The 22,066-nt window shown below is 35.9% G+C and overlaps 1 protein-coding gene across 1 annotated transcript in view; it reads left to right on the top strand.

Moving 5' to 3' along the window:
* The first annotated feature begins 1,481 nt into the window (after positions 1–1,481).
* LOC136988080 (probable glutamate receptor) overlaps positions 1,482–22,066 on the top strand; it is a 45,587-nt gene continuing 25,002 nt past the window's right edge. Inside the window, exons 1-2 of the mRNA XM_067285882.1 lie at positions 1,482–1,495; positions 1,581–1,678. The gene's annotated coding sequence lies outside the window, so the exon portion shown is untranslated. The remainder of the gene's footprint in view (positions 1,496–1,580; positions 1,679–22,066) is intronic.

Here is a 22,066-nt window from a genome sequence, read left to right as displayed (position 1 = left end):
ATAAATTTTCGCCAAAACATTAATAATTCTAATTTTAAATAATCATTCATAACAAGTATGAATTGTTTTTAGTTAATTGTTTAAAGTTATTTATTAATAAAAAATGAATCACTTGTTATATGTAAGAGAATCTGAGTTAGAGATATTGTTAGTTATAATATATATACATAATACACAAACTAAATACACACATGGACTTTTTTAAACAAAGTGCAATGAATTTCTGTAACAGAGATGCTTGCTTCGGTAGTTCACTCGAAAATGCAAGTTGCGTCTCTTCTGTAAACTGCCCCCTGGGAATTTACGCGAAAGTTCGTTCAAGCATAGTTTTCTGCTATTCTGCTATTCTTCTGGGTTCAATGGAGAGTTTATGCATACTTTTAACAGCTGTTTTTACGTAAAACAAATGTATAATTTAATTATAACAGTTGTGAAATTTAACACATTGTTGCTAATGTGAGATTATGATCTTTGTTTGGAAGCTTACTTTAAACTTTCACGTTTACGTACTTCACGTTTCATTTGAATAAAATCAAATCGAAATGTCTGCAGATGAAACGTATGTAGGATAGATTATTGTACATGAGTTTCGGAAAGAATATAACGCCATAAAACAATAAAAAAAATTATTTATAACGTGTATGGAATAATACGCCTTTGTTGTAATTTTGCGGAACACACGTACCGAGTTAGCGGAACATTAATAGAGAAATTGCGGCCGACGTTTTCATCGCGAAAACGTGTACGTCGGACGTTCCGCGCCGCTTTCCTGTAAGCCTAGAAGTTTGACAATGGCATTTGGAATGTCGCGCGTGATTCCACTGACTTTCCAAAGGCCATTGTCAAACTTCTAGGCTTACAGGAAAGCGGCGCGGAACGTCCGACGTACACGTTTTCGCGTTTAAAACTTCGGCCTCAACCTCACTATTAACGTCGACCACAACCTCTCTAGTATTCCGAGGAACACCGGTTAAGAACCACTGTTGTAGAGACACAATTGTAGGCACTATTCAAACGACGATACTTCACTGTATACACTATATATATAGATATCAATGTTCGTCTTGTAGACACACCTTTACGAATTCGTCACGAAGCATATCCCCGTAAATCGAATTTTAACTTCTCATGAAATCAGTATCATGAACTGGGAAATTAAAAGTTTTCTTACTTCAAATAAAGTAATTTTTGAAAGTAAACTTACAAGTTAGAATTACGCAAGAGCATATTGAAATTGCTAATAAAAATATGGATATTCAAACAATAATAAAAGAAAATCTATCTGTAGTAACGTCAGGATGTGTGGTGGTAAAACGAGTTTCCTGTATAATTACATTTGAAAATACCATATATAATATTTATTATTAATTTATGTAATAAACAACAAATGAGTAACAAATGAAAAATAGATTCTGTTAATTTACAACTTATAAAATTTATTATTTTTTTTTTAGAGATGTCCAATAGCGGCGTTTGGAAAATTTCAGTTTTTGATGTAATATATTTAATTTTATTTAAATATGAAATTATCTGCACAAAATTACAAGGTATGCTTAAAATATTTTAATTTACTGTTACAGAATCCTGCTTTTATTCAATTAAATGAATTAAAAACTGAAATCGTTGGCGGATTTCATTTTGATGTTTTTGAAATATTACGAGAAAAATTAAACTTCAAGTAAGTTTAAGTTTACTGTTTTCAAAGATAATAATTCTTATTAAAATCATTCTTAATAAACCCATTTTTCTTGATTATGAAAAGAGAACAGTATAGTTTTGTTAACTTTTGTAACTAAACCCTATGTTTTGTACTAGTCCTTTGTTTCGTATAGCTCGGATTCGCATAACAAGGCCGTTGTTCGGAACCTAACTACCATGTTATACAAGGGATATCTGTACTATCTATCAATTATCATAGCTATAAAATTATATACATCCACAAGAGCCCAATTATCGGGCTAGAGTTGGCTATAATAAATAAATAATTAATAAGACAATTTGGCACTAGAGCTTGGCGTTAGGCGCCATCTCTTACTAAACTTAATAATTATAATTAAATTAAATAAATAATTTTAATAATTTGGAACTGGAGGAAAAGAAATCGGCCCGAAGCGGGACTCGAACCCGCAACTTCTGCTATCCGTGCAGACACGTTACCAGTTACGCTACCCGGACCTTCAGTCCGATCGCCTCCTCCAGTATATAAGGTAGCGTAACATATACCCGCCTGAAGGTCCGGGTAGCGTAACTGGTAACGTGTCTGCACGGATAGCAGAAGTTGCGGGTTCGAGTCCCGCTTCGGGCCGATTTCTTTTCCTCCAGTTCCAAATTATTAAAATTATTTAATTTAATTATAATTATTAAGTTTAGTAAGAGATGGCGCCTAACGCCAAGCTCTAGTGCCAAATTGTCTTATTAATTATTTATTTATTATAGCCAACTCTAGCCCGATAATTCAACTCTTGTGGATTCTTCAGCTTTGTAACGGGTTAGTCGTTATTTATTTATATAAAATTATAATTGATTATTCAAAGAATTGTCATCACGGTTAATAAAAATTCTGATTAATAACATATTCCAGTTCCTTCTATAATTTTTCCAGATTTATTTGGTAAAGAGAATAGACCATATTTTTATTTAACACAACAAAAGCAACGTATAAACCACTGAGCTATAAGTAGCTGAAGGAACAAAAGGTAGTCAACCACCAAAGCTAATACATGCAGGCGCCATATTGTGCAGTGAAAAACTAACATTTTCTATATATTTGTCGAACTATTTTACTCAGAGTTGATTTTGTTTAAACTGGATATAATTTGTAGAGTAGCTGACAATAGCATATAAGTCGATAAAATTATGCCTATATATTGTCATTGATTTCACATTTATGCATTTGTAAACAGATGAACATTTGATTGGCTATCGGCACATGCGCTTCATTTCATGTTCGGGCTGCCTTAGGAATCTACGATGAGTAAAATATCTTAATGGTATTCTGTTAGTTCTTTCGGGGAAGGATGCAGAATAGTGGGAAAATTTAAATAATAGGGAAATAATGGAATAATGAAATGTAAAGTACAGTTGTGAATGCTGTCAAGAAGGAACGTATCCATAAGAATATTTGTATGCGATACAACAGATGAACTTGTTTTTGTAATTTTAAAATACTAAGGTTCTTTTATGGAGTTTATAGCCATTTTCTGCTAACTTTATAATCAATAAAAGCAATGGGATCGGTTATTAGAATCAATAAAAATTAAAATTAGCGAGTTAAAATACTCAATTTTCCCGACTTCGAAGTAGTTGACACAAGACGAGTGGAAATACTCAAAGACAACAATACCTTTTATTAAACAATTGCATATGCATTACGCTACAAATAGCCTCCTCAGTGGTTACTCTGTTTAACAATATTCGTGCTTTTATATTCGACAAATACATCCCAACATGCATCAGTGCTTACTCCTGTATTCAAATTAATTGTATTTGCATAACTACCGATTCAATAATGTTCTACAAAACGTCTTATAAATACATTATCTATTTTATGAAGTATCTCTACATTATTACGGTCAATAGTACACATATTATTATTACAATGCTGGTACCAAGGAGATTCTATTCGTTTAAAACGTACCGCCGTCTCGTGCTCCTTCAATCGTACACCGAGTTTTCTACCCGTTTCACCAACATAAATTGTTCTGTCTGAACATGTGCATTGTAGTTTGTAGACAACTCTAGCACTCTCCATGGGATTCTTTGTTGTTGTAGTTCTTCCTTTATTAATTAAATAAATAAATTTATCAAATCGATTACATTGTTTTCCTATTAATTATATAATAAACATTTATATTTTTCATACAGATTTTTAATATATGGTATATCGATGAACACTTTATCCATTTTTTTTATCTTTAACATTATATCTGGTATTCGTATAAACGTGATGCCATTTTTGTATGAGTTGTCGCGGGTAGTCATTTAACAAATATTTTTTATGAACATTTTCAAGTTCCATATCTATATATTTTTGTAAGGTAGTTCTACCATATATTTTTTGTAATTCCATAACAAATACATTACGTTTTATTTTTTCGGGGCAATATGATTTATAATTTATTACTTTATTAATATTGCAGGAGGAAAGAAAAACTGTTATTTCGTAAGTACGAAAAAACATGCAATGGCCACTGAGGAGGCTATTTGTAGCGTAATGCATATGGTGATAATTGTTTAATAAAAGGTATTGTTGTCTTTGAGTATTTCCACTTGTCTTGTGTCAACTACTTCGAAGTCGGGAAAATTGAGTATTTTAACTCGCTGTGTTTAAGTATTTTAAACATTTTAATTTTTATTGGTTTAAAATCTTTACTCAGCATTTCTTTGTTTATAACTTCTTTCTTAATTTTTAAATGTTTATGACATTTTTGTTTTTTTAAATAATATGTTATGCAAGTTTCACTTTTTATAATCTTGTAAGATTTTTTGTTCTTTTTGGTGTGTTACATTTATCCAAACCAGTGGCGTAGAGAACATAACTGGCGCCCGGGGCATAACTGGCGCCCGACACTTTACTGGTGCCCCTCCCCCTCCAGAAAAACATATAGTTTATCTTGGAGACCATTTGGGCGCCCCTCTGCGAGTGGCTCCCGGTGCATGATACACCCCCGTCGCTACGCTACTGATTCAAACAAAAACATCTGACAAGTAAGATGTAAAAAATCATGACTAAAGCAATCCACAGTCTGCTTTAATTTTTAAAAAATCTGCTTTAAAAATTAAAAATTTTGCTATATTATGGTTTATCACAGAAATTTTCTGCTTTATTCTGCATAGTTCTTTTTAATTACACTTGCATTCAGCACGCAAATGTTCTTCGCATTTTTATTGGTTTACCTGATTTTCAATACTATTTATAATGTATATCTTCGTCTAAATCCGATAGATCAGCTGAGCTGAACATGAGGCAAATATGAATATCCAAATTTTACTTGATAAATGATGATTTTTTCGGCGTGAGAAGATAGTTCAGGGTAGAAAAAGTCCTTTCCACATCTGCAATGCTAGTAGGAACTGATAGAACTTTTAATGCCAGCTGACTCAAAATCAGCATTTTAGTTGTAGAATGTTTCCAGAAACTTATTATATTATTGCAGATTGCTCTGCTTTCATTGTTGATCAAAGGATCAACAATGAAAGCAGAAAATTATTCGAAAGCAGAAATTCATTCGAAGAAAGAGTCTTTCTTCGAAGAAGCATTTTTCTTCGGTACCTTTTTTTGGGAGAAACTTCGTAAATGAGAAGTTATACCGTCCATTTCTTGGTTATAATTTGGATCTAGGACTTCAAGCTCTTTCCAGAACTGCCATGCTGGATGTTTGAAATCTAGATAAAGTTGGAGCTTCAAACCCATACAATGTGATAACAACAGTTACTGAATGCCTCCAAGAATTCGCCAAATATTACTTCCTACAACAGTGGATTGGGATCCAGGCTGTGACTTCAGTTTCTTGATCAAGTTGCGTAAAGCTTCAGCTTTGCTTGCAACTACGTATAGCTGTTCTTCAAGTTCGGACTGATTAAGTAACTCGCCGAGCTCTTGCAATACAGCTTCTTCCATACTCTGATTTTCTCTATGACCATGTCACTATAGCTTCTCATCTCTTATGATAGTACAAAACTGCTGTTTGATACATTTAGAAAAACATTTTCATTCACACAGTAATTACTTTGATAAACATTTTTTACGTGCAACAAGTTTGTATAAATTTCATTTGAATTATCAAACTGTAGGCTTCTTTCTTAATTAAATTAAATGTTGTATTTCTTTTAATGAAAACAATGCTGCTGCACAGGCATAGTGCATACGTTTCAGTGAACTATTTAAAAGTTCTATTTTTATTCAGAAATTTTTTTTGGGTTATACACAGCAGTATATGGTACTGTACATATATTTAATTTATTTATATTGGAATAAACTTTCCATTACGTTTGAGTATGAAATAGCAGACGTATTACGGCTGTTTACACTTAAAACACTAATATTGATGAACACTATAGGAAATCGCTAACAGATGGCACTGTGTGTGGGTTGTGAAGGCCCAGTGATGACTGTGTCCCTGCTGTCCGGAGAAAAAAGACTAACTGGGAATAAAGATAATTGCCTTATCTCCAGTATCACTTTGTTACATATTTGGCGACAAGGGTTTAGGTTGGCGTAAGAACCAGTGTTTCAGCACCTATAAAAAAAGAAGTGTAAGATGTATGGAATGTTTTTATTCTATCGCCTTCGGGAAAGATAAACAGGAGTGGGCTTACTATTTTTTCAGTTTCACAGGATGTGTAAGGTGAAGGAAGAAACAGACAAGAATTGTTATTAGCATTTGTGGGCGCTGGTACCTTAACCGAGGCGCGCAACAATTTTTTTCCATTTGAGATCAATGCTATGTCATATGAAGACCTGAAATAAGGGTGGAGAACATTGTTTAAGTCCGAGACAACAGTGTTTCAAAATGCATGGCTTTTCAGCAGGAAATAAGAGGTGCAGACAAACATTTCTGAGCCTTCACTACTAGAGTGAAAGAACTCAGCCCTCATTGTGATACACTGCAATGCTGTTCGATAGGCTTGGGGATCGTTTTGGTAGAGGGTCGTGACATGGAACAGCATTGTAAGAGATTAGCATTAGATTGCCAGAAGGCAAGGTTGCTGGTGGGCTGATAACCTTCAAAGAGGTGTTGGGCCTGGCCATCGAAATGGGATTAGCAGAGCTGAAACAGTGGAACTGGAATCAACAGTAAATAAGGTGCGACCTGTTTGAAACTGACAAAGAAGAATATCCCAGCTACCATGTGACAACTGTGGTTTTAGGCATGCCCTACAAGGAAAATGTTGCCCCCAATGGGCAACATGTTTTAAGTGTGGAGAGAAAGGTCATTCTGTGAGCAGATGCCCTCAGGGCAAGCCACTGAATCTACTGAGGCTGGAGAAGCCCAAGCTCCTAAAAGTAAAAAAGCTAGAAGATCCCACTGATCAGAATGTTCTCTCAGATTCAAGCTCTAAATGTAGTGCAAAGCCCAAAGAGGTGGCGAAAAAAGCAGAGTAATTGGTCACAGTGGTCAGATGGCGTTCAATTTGGTGACTTTGGTGTCAACCATCAAAACTTAACTATTGACCCTCACTCTGTCCAGGCACACAAGTGACAGCCTATAGACAGGACTCTTACAGTGGAGTTGGGGCGTAAACAGTACCAGCTCACAGCAAAGGTTGTGAAGGAAACAGATACTTTATTCGGTCTACCATTGATCATGGCTTTTTCGACTTGGTGCTACCATAGGAAGTGCATATTTATGAAATTAATGCAGCCAAAGCAGCAGGTGCTACGGGAACAATTGATGAGCTCTGAAAATAGTTTGGCTGTATTCTAGGGGAAGAGCTAGGCAGAATGACAAGAGTGAAGGACAATTTGCACCTGACAGAGGGTGAAAGCCTCTTGCATTCAATGCCAGATGTGTGCCTTTTCCACTTCGAGTGGAGGTGGAAAAGGAACTCCAGAGGGTTACAAGTACCCACTGCCTACATTCGAACATCTGATGGTAAAGTCGCAGGAGGTCGGAGACAGGAATCGAAACATGTTTTAGTGATAGCGGATTTAGTGTTTTAGTGATATGGGATAATTTCGTTTTTGCTGATTGCCATTTGGTCTGTCCAGTGCACTGGCCATTTTCCAACCATTCATAGAGAAGCTACTGGAGTACATTTAGATGATATCATCTTGTCGGGGCCAACAGACAAAGATCATCTGGCTAATCTGAAAAGAGTTTTGAAGAGATTGACAGGTAGGAATCAAGACTCAGCCAAAAAAGGTCTAGCTATTTAAGTTCATGGTCTTGTATCTGTGACAAGATTACATCCTGTATCCTTTCTTCCAACGAATGCACTCTGGCTGCATTCGTTGGAAGAAAAAATTGCACTTATCTAGAAGATGAGGGCCAGGGCCGGATTTACATAAGACATTTGGGACCGGTGCTCAGGGCCTCCACAAAACTATGTTTAAACATATTTTTTTTCTATTACTGCGACAGCCTAGTGTGGCCTAATCATGAGGGCCACAGGGAAAGAAAACCAAACCTGGGAAAAAACCTATGAAACATCAGAAAATTTCGGGAAAAAATTTTACATGGGTATTTTTCAATTAAATTAAAATAATCAGTTTTACACAATAAAATATATGTATGTTTACAATAACCTTATTTTTAAATGAAATTTACAACTTCCTAGTTGAAATCTAGTTGAAAGTACAGTATTTTGTGTAAATTTTCTAAATCATCAAATTTTCCTACTCTTAAAGGGGGGCCCACCAAATTTGTGTCCAGGACCCCTGGATTGGTAAATCCGGCCCTGATGAGGGCATCAACAAACCATATGCAGCTCCACTTATTTCTGGACTATTAAATTTTTTTGAGAAGTTCATTCTACACCTCCAAAGACAGTGTGCTAGGTTGAATGCATTCACCAGTGAAAAGAAACATTGGGCATGGATAGAACATGAGCAGAGAGCTTTTGAAAGAGCCAAAAGTCTGTTGAGTGCACAATACCTTATCCAGATGATAAGGTATTGTGCACAATACTTCACTAACTGGATAAGGAAGCGATAATTAAGTGTGAAGCATCTAGAGAAGGTGCTTAGATCTGCGTTGCTGCAGCCAGGAAATGATAAGTGGGAGTGCCCAGTAGCTTATGCATCTTGTACACTCATCACTGCTAAGCGAAGTCGTGCTCCAATAGACTTTCAACTGCCCATTGCAACGCCTGTTTGATGAGCAAAGAAAGCAGTCGAAAAGTGACAAATCATCGGGCTATTTGTGAGGTTTGCCGAACGACTGCGTTAGTCAGAATGTCGCGTGGTCACGATCCACGTGTGGGAGTGAAAGAGACTATCAGAGACAGGCTTTCATTCGTAACCCGTTTATATAATAAAAGGTTTAGTGGCCGGATGGCCGAGCGGTCAAGGTGGCAGCCTATCGCTCTGGGGGACCCGGGATCGAATCTGAACGGGTCGAAAAATCCCCAGGAATTTTTCGGGGGGTGGTCCGTTTGGATATGTCAGGCCCCGTCCCTCACCACCCGGTCGCCCCATTGTGGGTCTGGCCGAACCCATAATGGGCCTACTATAAGAGGCCCTCTTAGTGCTCACAGGGTGGAAAGAGTTAAAAAAAGAATATAACAAAAGGTGCTTACAACTACGATACACTTTTATCAGCGGCGGCGTTCGTGTCTTCTGGGTCCCTTCTCGAGATCGAATGTCCACAAGAAAAGTTCTCCGATGTTTTCGCAGGAATATGATGGCCCCGGGGAGCGCTGTTCAGTTTCTCGAGGGATAGTTCTGGAAGCAGGGACGATTCAGATAAGAGGCGACAAATCCAGGAGAGCGGACGACATTCCAAAAGAGACGTAATCCAACTGCCGAAAATCACGGAAACACCACACACTCGTAAGATCGCGAGCCAAAGAACCTAGAACTGAGAGAACGTCACATCCTTTTTAGACGGTTTTTATAACTTTCTTTTGAGTCCCAGATCGAACATTGCGATAGGTCGATGCCGACTTGCCTCCTCTTTCCAATTGGTCCTCCCCCCTTCGTTACGAATTATAACGAGATCGGAACCCAGGTCGTTGGATGAGTCAACGTCGACGAGCAATTCGATTCCTATCGAAGATGTTCGATCTAAGTAGTCAAATTCATCTATTGTTTCAACCCGAGAAGTCCGACTCTCTCCGAAATTTCTACAGACATGTCCTTTCATGGACATGTAATATTCATTTTTCGTTTTTACTATTTTTTTCTTGTTTGACAGGTTTCTTTTTACAACGTTAATTTATAATAATAATAACAATAATAATTATTATTTTCTTCTATACAAAAATTAGAAAAAATGTTCTTATTTGCACAAATAGTAGGCCCACTTTCGAATCTTCACATATTCTATTGAATGAGTTTTCCTACAAGATAAAATATAAACAAGGAAAGGCAAATGTACTGGCCGTATCCCATATGCCTATCCAGGGGAGCCCGGGCATTATGAGAAAGCTCCACAGTCCAGCAGTTGGTGGCAGAGGGGTTTAAAGACATGCTTATGCCACTAGAATAGTTGCGAAAGGCATCTCAAAAATATTTCGTTCTAGCATGGATACAAAGATGTATTCAAACAGCATGCCCAAGAGCTACTAGAGAAGCTAAGGGGGTTTTCTAGCCATGGGGAGCTGGCAATAGCAGATGGTAGTCTGAGGTGAGCAGGATGTATGATGATTTCGAACTCGTTACAAAAACCAGTTCTAAACGATTACACGAAGGTCATCAGGTGGCTGGCAGGCAATAAAGGCTGTAATGAGAAGATATGTCTGGTAGCCAGATATTGATCAAGAGCTGAAAAAAGTGGCAGTGGTCTGATCAGCAAGCCATTTCCACAGGAATAATGGGGCAAGAGTACCTTTGTACTCGTGGAACATGACAGATAGACCACGAGATAGAGTTCAGCCAAAATTTGCATGGCCCTTTAGGGGAAATGTGGTTCGTTGCAGTGGATTCATTCTCAAAGTGGCCAGAAGTAGAATGTATAAAGTCCATAACCAAAGCAATGACGGTGAATGTATTGGAGGAATGTGTGGCCAGCAATGAAATATCATGGCACTTAATTTCAGACAATGGGCCTCAATTAACAGCGGCAGAGTTTAAGCTTTCTGAGAGTGCTATTGCATCGTGCGCGTTAGGCAATGCCTTGTCACCCACGCAGCAATAGTCTGGCAGAGCGGTTTGTGCAATCAAGAACCACCTTTGAAGAGGATGGTGGCTACTCAGGACGTACGAAAAGCTCTTTGACGTTTTCTGATGGTTTATCACAAAGTTCCACAAAATTCGTCAGATAGGATATCTGCAAAGCGGGTTTTTGGCGCTCTGTTTAATGCTGGTTAGATCGCCTGAAGCCAAATCCACCTAGGCAATTAGGCACATAGGGGGCCTTGGAGAGACAAACCTACTACCATAGTGTTCATGCCAAGCCACACTAGATTGGCATAGAAGCTTCAGTGTGGGTGTAAAAGGAAGCAGATGGATGCTGGGAACCAGTAGTTACAAAGCAGACTGGATCGCTTTCATTTAGAATGTAAGCAGACGGGCGTAAACACAGGAAGCACATGGTTCAACTACGATCGCGAATGAAAGAATCATCGATGTGGAAAGAAAAGGTTAGTTCAATCGCCATTACAACAGGCAGGACCATCGATTTTGGAACCAGATAAGACTGAAGGAGAAGCACAGGTTGCTCTAAAAACAGAAGCAGCAACACCCGTAGCCACAGGTTCAGAAGGGCGGATTCTGCATCTTTCTTCACCTGTGAGGCGATCCTCGCCGGCCTTATGATTGGTTTTTTTTGGAGAAGATAATGGGTGATTTCTGGACATTTCAGGAAGGGAGATGATATAGGAAATCACCTGATAGGAGGCGCTGTAGGGTGGATTGTGGCGCGAACAGCGAAGGACCAGTGAATGATCGTGTCTCGGTTGTAGAAAAAAGATTAAGAACCGACAATAAAGGTTATTGCTTTACCTGGATTGTTACTACAAACATAATCTGAAGTTATCATTCAACTTTAAGAAAGAGATGGCTGAGTTCACGACAATTTTCTGCCAACCAAATTTATTAATCTCAGAGTCGAAAAGGGCTTAAAACCTCAAAAAATATTGTGATATTCTGTAAAACTAAAAGTTAATACTCTAAAGAATTTATAATGCTTAACATATATTATATGTAATGTATATTTATTTATTTATTTAAAAATATAGTCAATTTTTTGAAAATTTAAGCATTTAAATAACATTCTGGTGATCTCATACATTATTTATTCAAGTTATAAGACTCACGAGTAAAATTTAAATGATTTCTTCGGACTGAAATTTTATACTTTACATTTTTTTAAATTTTCTTCATATTAGTGTTTCTTTTGAGTAATCATCTAGGTGATCGAATGATCGCGAATATAAAAAATGCTTTACATTCTGTCACCCAGAACCATATACAGAATCTTTTATTTTATTCTCAACAATTAATAATATAACGTAGTATGTATCACGATAAACACGAGCTAAACACAGTTTTAAAATAATTCAGTTTAAAGACATCAATAATTGACTAGCAATTACAATTAAAATTATTGTGTGTTGTTATTATTTTTTTGTTCACTGATAAACACCACTAAGCGAGGACGTTTTCTTTTTGGCAAAATATCGTTGTCGTGCATAGCTTAACCTTAATCTGAAGTATCAGCAGCATCCTGACTTTTTTCGTAAAATCTAATATTTTCATTTTCTTGCGTTTTTCTCAGAGATATTTAAACTTTTATCTATTTATATAATGACTTTCAATTTAATCTATAGAAACAAAACATAGATAGTCTTCTGGGTTTATTTAGAGCGCTATCGCCAATGACAGCGACACTTGGTTTATAGGAAAGATGAAATAGGAAGCCAGGACAAGGAAGAGAAATATATAATCAGTTCTCATTAAAGAAAAGCATGCAAAACGCACAACGTTGAAAATTTCGATACTCTAAAATCCATGGACAGACATGAAACAACGCGCCTGCTTGGTTGAATTTAAAAAAATTTCGAATAATGGTGCACTTGAAAACTAGCGTTTTTACGGGGATATCTCTAATTCTAGAACTGTTTTAGAGCGAAACTGTGTTGTAGTAGGCCTACTGATATGTTGTTTGAGGGGTAACTGTAATTATAAATGATTAAATTAACAGAATTAAACCAAGAAAGCATGCTATAAAATCGATAGATTATGTATATAATATATTTTAGTGCACCTAAAGTGCTGTTTCAAGAGAGCTCCAGTTTTAGTAGACTATATAAACTCTACAAACTAGACTTCAGAAATTACTGGTTTGCAAAGTTTCCAGAGAAGAAAATGTGGTGCTTAATAATAAAGTGGTCGCTAAAGCACATAATACTAATAATTATCTCATGCTGATATAGTATATGCGTACTTAAATACGAAGGAATGTCATTAGCGAAATCTGGTAGAAATTTATTAATTAAATGTTAGAATGCTAGCCGCGGCCTCCATTAATTAATAACTGGTAAAGATGGCAGTGCCGAAGATTGGTTCTTGGTAGATAGAACTATCTGCAAAGAATGCCTTCTATTTGCTGCCTTCACTAGAGCTGTCTTCGTTCCTAAGATGAAATGTTCAGGATGCTGTTCTACCTGAACATTTCATCTGAACATCCTATTAATGTACACTTTTTCAGCGACTAACTATGTAACATCTGCCCAGCATGTCGTGTGGTACAATCTCGTGCATTGGCACGGGTTTCAAAGCAGTAGCATTCATATACGGAGTGTTACCTGTCAGAAGTCCAAGAAAATTTTGTAACTCAACATTCAAATGTTTAAGAGATGCAAACACTTCTTTGACAATAATATTACTATTGCACTATTCTACAATGTGTAATCGCACTAGACCTGTCTAGTGCGATCACACATTGTAGGAGTTAAGTTTCAAGGTTTCAAGATCACACAGGGTTAGGTTTCAAGGCACACTACCAATGTATTTACAATTTTCCTGTTTTTCACATCGACCGACTCACCTAATATCAGCAGAATGTCGGCATCTCGACACATTTGTGCAGTAGTATCTAAGTCTTTGTTTCCAACATCGGGAAGAATCCTGCGCAAGATGTTTTCACTAGGCAAGTTTTAACTCGTAGATAGTTTTAAGTTGAACTTCATCCACTTTTGGAACCCTTGTGACGAAAAATGTGCAAGGATATTTTTACAGAATAGAATATAAAAACAATGTCTTACCATCTTGAAGGTTTACTACTTCTGGACGTAATAAACGTCAAGGACCTTCGCTTGTTGCTACTACTCTTGTCCTTATAATGCTTTGCTTTTGTAATATATGTACTCGCAGAGAATTTCTTTTTGTAGCTGACTTTAGTATTGCAGTTACTCTCTGAGCAAATTTCCATTTTCCGGTACAAACCTTTTATTGAGAAATTCACATAATCAAAGAGCTTCTGTAACTTGTGTCTTGGACATTATCTGAAGATACAATGAAGTACACTTAATTAGAAACTTGGTGTACGTCTTGTACTGTACATGCTAATCGAGTTGCTTAAACTTAAAATAATTTACAAACTAACCTAATTATAAAATGAATAAACATTTATTTGGGGAGTCTATCCGCTGTTAGACGTGACTGCTTAACTCTTTTGCTTTTCCTTTTTAGAACCATCGCAGAGAAATTTGCATATATTGTCAGGGCGATCTGCCATTGGATGCTTTTCACGTGATAGCTAGATGTACAAACTTAGAAAAAATACGTGAAAGTATTTTTGGTATTCCTAGTATTCAGTTTGATAAGTTTTTGGCCCTCATTGTGTACTTTTTGTACGAAGTTTGGCGTATATTTTGTGTTAATTTGCATATTAAAATATTTGATTTGACCGAAAGGTGGCATTCGCTTCTTTCCTTTAAAGTGTGTTCGTTGCAAGGGATTTTTGGGAGTCTATCCGCTGTTAGACGTGACTGCTTAACTCTTTTGCTTTTCCTTTTTAGGTAAGTTCTTGTTTTATTATGTCTCAAGGAGTAAAGAGGAAGACTTTCTCACCAACTGTTCCGGAGAGAACACCAAGTAGACCTAGAAGGAGTAGTTCCGGTCAGGACGAGGAGGTTTCTGAATTACTACAAAATTCGAATTTTGATGTATCGGAAGGTGTTCGTTTATTACTGCGTATGCATGCGGTTCTCAATGGTAAAGTGGAGGATTTTATAAAGCGGCTCGACCATCTTACGGAATGGCTTAAGAATGTGGATGAGGCTCTGGTTGACTTTGAGGTTAGATTAGTTAATATTGAGACTAGGATTGGTTCGGGTGGGTCGGAGATGACGAGTTCCTCCCTTATTGATAATATTAGTATGAAGGTGTCGAAAATGGAACGAGAGATGGATTATATGGACAATCAGCGGAGAATTAATAACTTGGTTATTCATGGTTTGGAGGAGGGAGCTGGAGAATCTGCAATGGAAACATTGCAGGTTGTTAAATCTTTTGCTGCGAATAAGTTGAATTTGCCTCTGTTGCGATATGTTGATGCCAGGCGAGTCGGTAAAAAATTGGGTGATAGGCCTAGAATAATAATTTGTCAGTTTAGTTCTCTTAGTGATAAATTATCTTATAAAAAAGCAGTTATTGAGTCGCGTAACTTAATTGTTTTTGTTAGTCGTTGAGAAAAGTCATCGTTAAGAGACATTAGATATAAGTTACGTGTGTTTGGAAGACAGAAGAAATCAGAAGGTGCTCATAGTATTCGTTTATCTTATGATAAAATATTTATTGATGGAGTAAAATATGGATATGATGAGAATTTGGGGAAAATTATTGTTGTCTCTTCATAGCAACCAGTAATCCAGGCTACCTCTATCGTGGCGTAAAATTGCGCCGGTATCAAAAATAAGCCGAATTCATTTTGGAAATATATATCGCAATTTGATGTAATCTTTTTATCTGAAACTTGGTATTCTGCTAAAGGTAATAATAGTAATTTTGAAGTTTTATCGGATTATAATTGTATCATTGGTGATGCTTTTCGTGATGTTAGTAGGGGTAGATTCAAGGCTGGATGGTTGTTGTTTATAAAAGTGTGTTTTTGTTATAAAGTAATTTATAGAGATGATTTTTTGGTTTTGATTAATATTATAGTACCTACGGGTGAATTTTTGTTATGTTTTGTGTATATGCAAGAGCATAATTGGCAGGAAATTTTTGAGATTTTAATTAATTTTCATTTTAATGAAGATTCTAACCTAATTATTTTGGGTGATCTTAATGCTCGGATGGGTGCGGAAAATATTATTCCTGATTACATTGGTGATGTTTTTGGTATTGATTATGTTAAAAGAAGCAGAATATCTAAGGATGCTATTGTGAACAGCAGAGGGCAAAAGATGCTTCAGTTTTGTATAGATAAAAATTTAATAATATTGAATGGTAGAATGTTGGGTGATGAAGCCGGTGAATATACGTTTGTGTCTAGTTTGGGTTCATCGGTTATTGATTTTGGTCTAACAACTTCCTGTGTATGGGGTTGTGTTAAATCTTTTTTTGTTGATGATTGTTGTTTATCGGATCATTTTCCTATAGTACTATGTTTGGACAATCCTGCTCAACTTAAGGTGACTAATAAGGGCAGCTTTTACGAAAGAATTTTTTGGAATTGTGAGACTATGAATACATTTGTGCGAGACTTTGAGAAATATTTGTTAGATTGTGATTCGGTTTCTCTATCAAGTGTTAGTAAAGTAATTGTTGAAATAGCTAATTTGCATAATATGAACTCTAAACCTAAGGACTATTTAAATATTAATAATTGGTTTGATCTGGATTGTCGCCTAATGATCCGTAACAGAAATAGAGCTTGGAGAGCGTTTAAGAAACGTGGTTTAGAATCGGATCGTAAATTATTTGTGTTATTTCGTAGTTTGATTAAAAAGATTTGTGTAGCTAAGAAAAAAAAGTTCTTGTATACGGTTCAGAATTCGGATATCTTTCGTAAAAATAATAAATGGTTTTGGAATTTGTGTAAAATTAGAAATTATAATAGTAAAGTGAATATTTCTTTGGAGGAATGGTTTACTTATTTTTATTCCTTATATGGTTCTGCACTTCCGTATAGTGTAGATTTGTCTGTTTTCAATGAGTGTTTAAGTTGGTCTGATGAAATTTTGGATGTAGACATTATGGATTCCGAATTGAGCTATGTTTTAAGTAAAGTTAAGGTTGGTTCTGCGCCTGGGGTTGATGGTATACCTTCTGAATTTTGGAGAATGGATTGTGTTTTTCCGATACTGCTCAGAAGTTTTGATAGAATCTTGAGAACGGGGGCAGTCCCAAAAGATTGGGGCAGTGCTATTTTATGTCCGGTATATAAAAATGGCTCTAAAGTAATCCCTAGTAATTATAGAGGAATTTCACTGCTGAACTGTGTTTCAAAGATTTTTTGTAATATATTGTATCACAGGTTGGTTACTTGGTTAAATTTGAACAATATTTTATTTGAGAATCAGGCCGGTTTTCGTGAAAAATATTCTACGGTAGATAATATATTTATTCTGCATACCCTTATTTCTAAGACTTTAATGAGGAAAAGGCGAAAAGTATATGCATTCTTTGTTGATTTGTCCTCAGCTTTTGATACGGTGGATAGAAATTTAATGTGGAAAAAACTTTTGAAATATGGCATTAGTTTTAAATTTGTTTCTTTACTTACAGAATTATATAGTGAGTCTAATGTAAAGATTAAATGGGGTCGTCTTTGTTCTAGGTCTTTTTTTACTGCTACTGGGGTTAGACAGGGCTGTTTTAAGTCCGGTATTGTTTAGTATATATTTAAATGATTTAATTGAACAAATAACTAATTCTGACTATGAAGGTATAGAGGTGAATGGCATTGGTATCAAAATATTGGCTTACGCAGATGACATAGTCTTGATAGCCGACTCTATTAGAGGTTTACAAGGATTTATTAATATTTTGGACAAATATCTTTTAGAAAATAACATGAGTTTGAATCTTATGAAATCTAAAGTTGTTGTTTTTCGTAACGGTGGTAAACTTGCTAAGTCGGACAAATGGTGGCTTAGAAACGATGTGATTCAGGTAGTTTCTCAATATAAATATTTGGGTGTTGTATTTAAATTTAACGGAAATTATAAATCCCATATTCAGATTGTGAAAAGGTATGCTTTTATTAAAACTGATAGTTATTCAGATATGTAGGTCGGCTAAACTACGTAATTTAAGATTGTTTAAAGATTTTTAATTCAATTGTCACATCTTTGATAACCCCAAACCTCGGCAGCATATAACAATCTGATGAGTTGGATCCGGTCCTGGCTAATTTTATTAAAAGATTATTTGGTTTGCCCCGTTGTACCCCAAGATATCTGATTTTTATGGAATGTTCGCTATTACCTTTGTCTTTTACAATACTAAATAAGTGTTTGAATTGGATCTTTAGGACTATTGATTTGGATGAAAAGCGATGGAGTAGAACGTGTTTAGGTTATGTGTTAAATAAAAGGGATCTGCTGTGGTCCAAAGGTTTAAGGAAAATTTGTGCTGATAACGGTATTAATTTTGATGAATTGCTAAATAATTATCACTGTTGCGCTACTTTGAAATTAAATTATTTTGACAACTTTATCTTTGATTTAAATCGTCGTATTAATGTAAGTTCTTATAATGTTTGGTATAAGCACTTAAACAAATCTTTCTTTGACTGCTTGATTTATAACAATAATCTCTCCTTTTAATATTTGCTCCACGATAATGCAAATCAGATGTAATTCCCTTAATTTTTTACAGAACCATCGCAGAGAAATTTGCATATATTGTCAGGGCGATCTGCCATTGGATGCTTTTCACGTGATAGCTAGATGTACAAACTTAGAAAAAATACGTGAAAGTATTTTTGGTATCTCTAGTATTCAGTTTGATAAGTTTTTGGCCCTCATTGGTAATGAATATAATTTTGATTTAATTAATTTTGTTCAAAAAATTAAATTATTTTTTAGGTAATCTATTATTGTTTTATTGTTTCAGTGTACTTTTTGTACGAAGTTTGGCGTATATTTTGTGTTAATTTGCATATTAAAATATTTGATTTGACCGAAAGGTGGCATTCGCTTCTTTCCTTTAAAGTGTGTTCGTTGCAAGGGATTTTTGGGAGTCTATCCGCTGTTAGACGTGACTGCTTAACTCTTTTGCTTTTGCTTTTCCTTTTTAGGTGGGTGTGATTACTTTTTTACTTATATAGTATTCTTTGTTCGGATAGTTCTTCCCACATTTGTTTTCTTTTTATATATATATTTATATTTTGGTTAAATATATAATGTTATCGTTTTGTGTATGTTCAGTTTCTCTGTAAAATTTATGTATTGTATTTGTATATTAGTTTTGTTGTAAATGTTATGTTTTGATTTTGTACTCCCGCATCATGGGTTCGTCCTAGTATGACTAAAAATAAAAAAAAAATAAATAAAATAAACATTTATTTACAACAATTTGGCCGCCGTCTTCTGCTTTCCTCCATAAAAACGACTAATCCATGTTTTATTATCATGACCATTTTTTCTTAAAAACATTTTATACTTGGTTTATTCAAATCACTATCGCAATATATCAGATTTAAGGCCGCGACTCCAATAGCCGTAAAACCCCTCGCCGTAAAAGCTTTTAATCACGTTACCTATTTGCGTTTGCTCTCGGATTGCGGTGGAGGTCGAAGTTTTTACGGCGACGGTGCTGGCCCAAGTGTCGAAAGGAAATACTTTTTCGCACGTGAATTGGTGAAAACGAAAGCATCGTAGCTTGATCGTTCATATTTGTCAGTGTATAAAATAATTTAAATTCAGATACAAGCTGATATGATGTTTCAAAATAAATATTTAATATCATATTAAGATACTATAGTTAGCGTGCTAGGTTTAGCTTTCTTAATATGTACTCACCTAAATCGTAGGACTTTCCTACGGCCGTCCATATCGCATGTTTTAGGCATACATTCTTGTAATCAGGATGCCTCTTGTCGTGTAAACATGGATATTTACGAATATTTTCGATAAATTTCTCCAAATCAATTCGTGGTCTTTTCGAAGTAGCCATGTTAGAACGTACACAAAAGCTCTTTTCCCGCAATTTTCGCATGATGTCATGATGACGTAGTTCCACTGACTTCTGATTGGTTGAAGATACCGTTTTACGGCCGTATTCTCATCGAAAGTTGAACACTGCTCAACTCGCTTTTACGTTGGTTTTACGACCTGCTGAGGAGTAAAATATGTTGGTCACGTGATTAAAAGCTTTTACGAGGAGGGGTTTTACGGCCGTTTTACGGCTAGTGGACTCGCGGCCTAACTAATGGTTACCAGATCCCGGGGAGATGGGAGCTGTGTTGACAATTGTTTGGAATGAAAAGTCGCAACATTTAAAAAAGTCATTTCTTTTGCTACCAGAATTTTAAAAGGTTGCTACTTAATTCGGCAAATAAAAATTACCAAATTATCCGAAGTATAAATTTAAAAATAAACAAATATTTTATTTAACAAAAAACGGTACATTTCTATTTAACATTAAATACAAGAGACTGCAATTTTTCTGAAAAATAATGATTAAATATTTATAAGGTATGAAGAAGTTTTTAATTTGTAAAACTGATACAGAGTGTGGGCACACGAAAGTAATGTAAATTTAACAGATAAAAATAGTTATAAATTTGAAAAATATAAATTAGAATTGAAATATGGTAAACAAGATTTGTATATTGTATTTTCGTGAGGATATCTAAAATTGAAAGAATATCTATTTTTGGCTGATTTCGATGCAGATGCCAGTATGCAACTACAGTCCTCAAAAAACTTGCTATCTTACTGATAAGTTGCTGTAGTTGGCGGTACAGAGACACAAGGTGTGGGAGTTGGGAAAAACGTGGCGACCTTGGCAGTTTCCTAATTCTGCTTTATCCTGCTTCATTCAAACTTTCTGTTTTATTCTGCTTTATTGCTTAATAACTTTTGTGTAATGACTGGAAATGGTATGGTATGCACACATGGTTTCAGTAAGCAACCCACGATAATATTCTGATATTGCTTTATCTCCTTTTGGATTACCTTAATTATGACAGTTCAGACATTTGTCAAGTTTCTCTAGGATGTTTTCTTTGATAAGTTAGGTTTGACGCTTTGAAGCCGTACCTACAAGATGTTTACCTACATTATTGCTTTAGCGTGTTTAGCAATCTGAACAGTTGTAACTGAATGGTTTAATTATATTCCTTATAACAATTAACGTAAAAACAACGGCCGGATGGCCGAGCGGTCAGGGTGGCAGCCTACCGCTCTGGGGGACCCGGGATCGAATCCGAACGGGTCGATTAATCCCCAGGAATTTTTCGGGGGGTGATCCGTTCGGATATGTCGGGCCCCGTCCCTCACCACCCGGTCGCCCCATTGTGGGCCTGGCCGAACCCATAATGGGCCTACTAAAAAAAGCCCTCTTAGTGCCCACAGGGCGGAAAGAGTTAAAAAAAAAACGTAAAAACAACGATCATTCTATTCTAGACATATACTATATTTAAATAATTTAGAATAATGAGGGCGCTGTTGAGTAACCGTCGTTGCTGGTGACTTTTTGCAAGAGAAATTGCTAACACTATTTTATAGTAAACTATTGTGTTTTTTTTTACATAATTTGCCACTCACGTTGGTACGTCCTTGCTTTTGTGTCCTTCTGCGCTATTGTTAGTTTTACTTTTTTGGAAATGTTTCCACGTACTCCTCTCGGAGTGTTAAATCACACCCAAGAAGAACGGAAGGGAACTAAACACTATCGTTCACCGAGTGATCCCGGTTCAAAATATCCAAAATTGGAATATTATTTTAAGAGACAATTTCCTCCGGATTCAGATAGAGAAGAAATGTCATCCTTACGGCAATATTTGGAGTCTACCTCGAGTGCAGTAATGATGCGGTTGAAGTGTATCGAAGATAGGCTCGCCAACTTGGAAATGGCTAACCGGTCAACATTATTTTTGGTAAAGAAACTAGAAACTGACTTTGCTAAAGTGGAACAAACAACAACAATTTCCTTTGGACGACATCAGTGAGTTACACTCCTTTGCCTACGATAGACAAGTTAATGCTTTCAACAGAAGCAATTTAATGTTGTTTAATTATAGTATTCCGCACGAGTTAGACACGAAGGATCATATTGTTAATTTACTATCTAAGGAATTAGATGCGGCTGATCTATCGGGACATAATATTGTCGGTATTTCCCGTTTGCTGGGTAAAGCTCGGAAATTGTATTGTATCCAGTTATCGTCTTGGAAATGTCGTAATTATTTACTGCAAAAATTTCGAACGAAAATTCAACAAGAAGGTAGGGAAAGACCGGTAAAGTTTAGACTGGCGACGGATCTTTCGTTTAATTCGCGAGTTC

The sequence above is a fragment of the Centruroides vittatus genome, unplaced genomic scaffold (genome assembly GCF_030686945.1).
Source record: "Centruroides vittatus isolate TY-2023 unplaced genomic scaffold, ASM3068694v2 scaffold_3046, whole genome shotgun sequence".
In the NCBI taxonomy this organism is placed as follows: Eukaryota; Metazoa; Arthropoda; class Arachnida; order Scorpiones; family Buthidae; genus Centruroides; species Centruroides vittatus.
This window is presented reverse-complemented; position numbering and strand designations above follow the sequence as displayed.